The sequence below is a fragment of the Callorhinchus milii genome, unplaced genomic scaffold (genome assembly GCF_018977255.1).
Source record: "Callorhinchus milii isolate IMCB2004 unplaced genomic scaffold, IMCB_Cmil_1.0 Scaffold2, whole genome shotgun sequence".
NCBI classification, from domain to species: Eukaryota; Metazoa; Chordata; class Chondrichthyes; order Chimaeriformes; family Callorhinchidae; genus Callorhinchus; species Callorhinchus milii.
Window position 1 is genome coordinate 58,592,575 of NW_024704743.1, and position 5,237 is coordinate 58,597,811.

A 5,237-nucleotide genomic window follows, 5' to 3' on the forward strand; every position below is an offset into this window, starting at 1 on the left:
CTGAGGGGAAAAGATATAACATTAGCAGGTAAAAGAGTGGATTCAATGGTTCACCTTCTGCAAGAGATACCTGACACAGGTTCATATTAGTATTACATCATACAAAGCGATGGTCTATTATTTCATACGTGACGTTATATGCTCTCACAGATATTAATCACGCTGAAATAATAATTTGTACTGAAATTTCACATACAGTAAAGTATTTTGTATAATTACTTTGTATTGTAATTTATTGTGAAAGCTCAGAATCATTGCATTCCAGTACACTGCTCCAGGTGTATAATATGCTTTGCAATAATAAAAATGCATCTTTCAGAACATATAATAAGAAGAATCCTTGCATCTGGTATTATGTCATTCACGGCCTTGCTCCCTCCTACCTCTCCGACCTACTATCCCCCTACTTACCTGCCCGTACCCTCCGTTCCTCTGGCTCCGGTCTGCTCCACATCCCCCACCCTAACCGCCCTACCATCGGTGGTCGGGCCTTCAGCCTCTCAGCCCAGAGGCTCTGGAACTCCATCCCCCAGTGCCTTCACCTCGCTTCCTCCCTTTCCTCCTTCAAGGCCGGTCTCAAGACCTTTCTCTTCAACCGTGCCTTCATCTCCCCTCTCGACTCTCTATCCCCTTCTCGCTCCCTCCCTTCCCTCCCCTCACCCTGACCATTTCCCCCCTGCTCGGGTCCCAACCCAACTGTCCAGCACCTTGGGACGTCCTCCCGACGTGAAAGGCGCTCAATAAATGCAATCTTGTTGTTGTTGTTGTATGTCATGTCACATCATTGTACTTTTCATTATGAAAAGTAAGCGGGGTCTCCTGGAGCTGAGCTGTCTCCAAGCTGATATGTTTGACAACAGAATGTCAGAACTGAGTCCACCCTCTGAGGTGGCCTTGATAGTCTAGAACCTGTGCCAGGCAGGTCGGCAGTATTCTAGGGCAGTGCTGATGACAGCACAGTCAGCCTGGCTCATCGACAGATACCTGGAAAGGCAGACTGGGAGCAGGGAATCTTACCACTCAGCTCCCTTAAACCTGCAAGCCAGGCCATGCCCTCAATGGCAAGCTATGCGCTTTTAGCCGGCTAGACTCCAGCAGCACCTCAACGCACACTCTGGGGTCCTCATGTTTTGACTCTTGTCAACCTTCACCTAATACCTATCAGGAAAGGCTGATCATGCTTGGACTCTTCTTTTGAAAAGAGGAGGGTAAAGGGTGATAGAGGTCTTTAAAATTATGAAAGGCTTTGATAGGATAGACATAGGGAACATGTTTCCATTTGTGGGGGAGACCAAAACCAGGGACATCAATATAAAATAGTCACAAATAGATCAAATAGGGAAGTTAGAAGAATCTTCTTTACACAGAGAGTAGTGTGAATGTGGAACATGCTACCATGAGGAGTTGTTGAGGCAAATAGCATAGATATATTTAAGGGAAAGCTAGATAGGTACATGAGGGAGAAAGGAATAGAAGGTTATGCTTGAATGTTTAGTTGAGGAAGAGCAGCAGGAGGCTCATGTGGGGCATAAACATCGGCATAGACCAGTTGGGCCAAATGGCCTGTTTCTGTGCTGTATATTCTAATGTATTCTAATGCTTACCATAATTAGGTAAGCAGGATACATCCCTTCAGGGAGTGAGTGCTTATTCCATTCCAACAATCCATTCCATGTGTAGGTGGGATTCTCTGTTTCCTTTAGATATTCTTAAACATGGTGATGTGTCAGACACCCAGCTGACCAAAAAAAAACTGGCCTTACTAAGCCAATCCGAAACCTTGGCGTCTTGTTTGACACTCAACTATCCTTTCTACCCTACATCCATGCTATGACCCGCTCTGCCTTGCCTCACCTCCGCAACATCGCCTGGCTCCACCACTGTCTCACACTGCAGTCCGCCGAAACCCTCATACACACATCCATTACATCGAGGCTTGACTATGCAAAACTCCTTGCTTGTCACTCTCCCCAGGTCCTCCCTCCATAAGCTGCAGATCATCCAGAACTATGCAGGACGTGCCCTCTCCCGCACTAGGCTCCATGACTCCATCACCCCCATCCTCGCCCGACTTCACTGGCTTCCTATCACACAGAGGATACAGTTCAAGATCTTGGTCCTCACCTTCAAACCTCTCCGTGGTCTTGCTCCCCACAACATCTGGGACCTCCTAATCCCCTACCATCCTGCCCGCTCCCTCCGCTCAGCGGGCTCTGGCCTGCTTCACATCCCCCACCACGCCCACGCCACTGTTGGAGGACGAGCCTTCTGCCACTCTGGCCCCACCCTCTGGAACTCCATCCCACAGTCCCTCCACCTCGTCCCCTCCCTTGCCACCTTTAAGACCCATCTCAAGACCCTCCTTTTCGACCATGCTTTCGATCACCCTGCTTCACTCCCTGCCCTCCACTCACCTCGACCCCAACCTCCAGCTCAGGTCCAAAACTCTGACTGTCCAGTGCCTTGTGACGTCCTTCCGACGTGAAAGGGGCTATACAAATGTAATTTTGTTGTTGTTGCTGATAAGTGATTGCAAAAAGAATTAACATTTCTTAAATGTCTTACATAAGGCATGCTACTCAGCATATAACAGATTCCATTACATAGAATTACATGAAACATCACAGAAACAGGGCAACAAGGTGTTCATAATCCATGTGAGCCTCCGTGCCTACTAATTCCCTCTCCCATTACCCTCTATTGCCTTCTCCATCATCTATGTTCTTCCTCTTTAATTCTACAGAGTGTTTTAGTGTGTTGTAATTTATTGTGAAGTATGCCCAAATTATAATAAATCACGAAATATAACAGTCTACTACATAAGTCATGAAACGTCAGCTTCCAAAATTTTGGTGCTTTTTTTCCTTGTCCAGAGAAGAAATGTGTTAGCTGTATTGATGTGAATTGTTTTTGAGAATCTTAGTTACACGGCGATGAATCTTATGCATGGATAAAGAATCAAATTGAAAAGCCTTGGGAAACAATTACATGGTTTGAGTGTCTTTAATAAATTAGATTTACTTTTTCACAGTGTCTTGATCATCAAAACCACTGAAATGCTGTAGGCTCTCGTTTGGAAACAACCTTTATTCTGCATTGACACTAAGGTTGCTTTTTCTTTATTAATAGGTTATTTAATTTAGTAATATAGATAGCACTGGTGGGAAATATTGGTTAATTTATTTCACAAGTTGAGTTGGCATAATTCATTGCTAGAAATGTTAAAGTATCTACGTCTCTGACTTATCCTTGAGTCCAGTTCCACTGTTACCTGAAGTCCTGTAGCTTAGTGGTTAGAGCACTTGCCTAGCAAGCGAGAGGACCTGGGTTCGATTCCTGGGCAGGGTGAAACGTTGGGCAAGTTTCCTTACTCCACACACCTGTTTACCTAGCAATAACTAGGAACCCAGTTGTTAGTTGATTGGCAATGCATTCCACATCCTATGTAGCCTGTGTAAAAAAAAATTCCAATTTCCCCCTTTGCTCCTTTGCTAATTTTCTTAAATTGATGCCTCCAGGCACTGATTCACCAACTAGTGGAAATCATTTCTCTCTACCTGCTTAAATAAAACTCATAATTTTAAAGACCTCTATCAAGTTTTCCTTCAAATTTATCTAATGAAAACTGGCCCAATTCCCTTGTCTCCAAGCTCTAATAAGGTGGGGAAAATAAAATATCACAAGAATAATACTTGCATTTGATACAGTGGCAAAACATCAAAATGTACTTCACAGGTAATTGTCAAGTGCAGTTTATTGGTAACCAAATCAATCTGAGTGTGTCTCTAAAATGGCCTCTCCAGGACTCACACTGTTATCACTGATCGAGAGCAGGAGGAAGAGGAAGCTAATCACACTATCGACAAACTACCAGGGACAAGTTATTGAGCTCAGGTCATATTATCTGAATGTTTTGATGTTGCAATTCTGTGTCATTCTGTCGCAGTATACAACAACTTGCATTTCTATAGCGCCTTTCCTGTGGGTAGCATCTCGGAATGCTTAACATTGGTGAAGCTCGATAGCGCCAATACAGATTTTAGATTTGAAAATGAGATATGCGATAATTATTCTCATTGATGAAAATTGTTTTAAACCACTTAAACCACTTAATTATGACTGGTTTGTGTGTGAATACCCTCTTTCCCTCCTGACAGTGTCCTATCGATTTGGCCTGAGGGCAACCAAGACTTCCAAAGATGCACACAGAATGAACCATCTCAGTGGTGGTCAAGGTCACCACGCTTTTCATAGAGAGTTTCTGGGCCTGCGTTAGTCCCTCCAATTTCCAGCATTTCATCTGTGACCCAGCCCTCTATCTTTGATTCCCTTATACAGGTTAATGACTGCACTTGCCCATCTTCCCTCCCTCCCTCCTTCCCTCCCTCTCCCCCCTTCCTATCGAAATGTGCCTAAAGTCCCGTAGCGTAGTGGTTGGTGCACTTGCCTTGCAGGTTTTGTGCAGGTTTCCTTGCGCCACATGCCTCTGTTTGCTTTCGTTGGGTGGGAGCCGGGTTGTTGGTCAATTGGCGGATTGCTTTCCAGGGGTAATGGTCCCTCCAAAAAAAATTATAACAATAATAATGTGGCCACTACTGTTTGTGGAACACTGTTGTGCGCAATTGGCTGCTGTGTTTTGCCCACAAACTATACAGTCAATTCACTTTACAGTATATTCTGTGAAGCGCTTTGAGACATCTCGAAGACGTGATAAGGCGTTATATCAAATGCAAGAATTATTTTCTAGAGGGGGAGAGATTAGATAGTGTTAGTGTGCAGAGGGATTCGGGTGTCTTTGTACACCAGTCTCAAAAAGTTAGTTTGCAGGTGCAGAAAGCAACTAAGAAGGCAAACGGCATGTTAGCGTTCATTGCAAAAGGTTTAGAGTACAAGAGTAGGGAAGTCTTGCTGCAACTGTATAGGGCCTTGGTGAGACCGCACCTAGAGTATTGTGTACAGTTTTGGTCTCCGTATTTAAAAAAGGACATACTTGCCCTAGAGGGGTGCAGTGTAGATTCACTAGGTTAGTTCCTGGGATGAGGATAGGCTGAATAAACTAGGGCTATATTCTCTAGAGTACAGAAGAATTAGGGGAGATCTTATTGAAACGTATAAGATTCTTAAAGGGCTGGATAAAGTAGACACTGAGGGTCTGTTTCCCCTGGTAGGAGAATCTATAACCGGAGGTCACAGTCTTAAAATTAAGGTCCAGCCTTTTAGAACAGAGTTGAGGAAAC

At 44.3% G+C, this 5,237-nt stretch overlaps 1 non-coding gene across 1 annotated transcript; it reads left to right on the plus strand.

Moving 5' to 3' along the window:
• The first annotated feature begins 3,275 nt into the window (after positions 1 to 3,275).
• On the plus strand, positions 3,276 to 3,349 carry trnaa-agc. Its single transcript has one exon. It is a non-coding gene; the product is annotated as a tRNA-Ala (tRNA).
• The last annotated feature ends 1,888 nt before the right edge of the window (positions 3,350 to 5,237 follow it).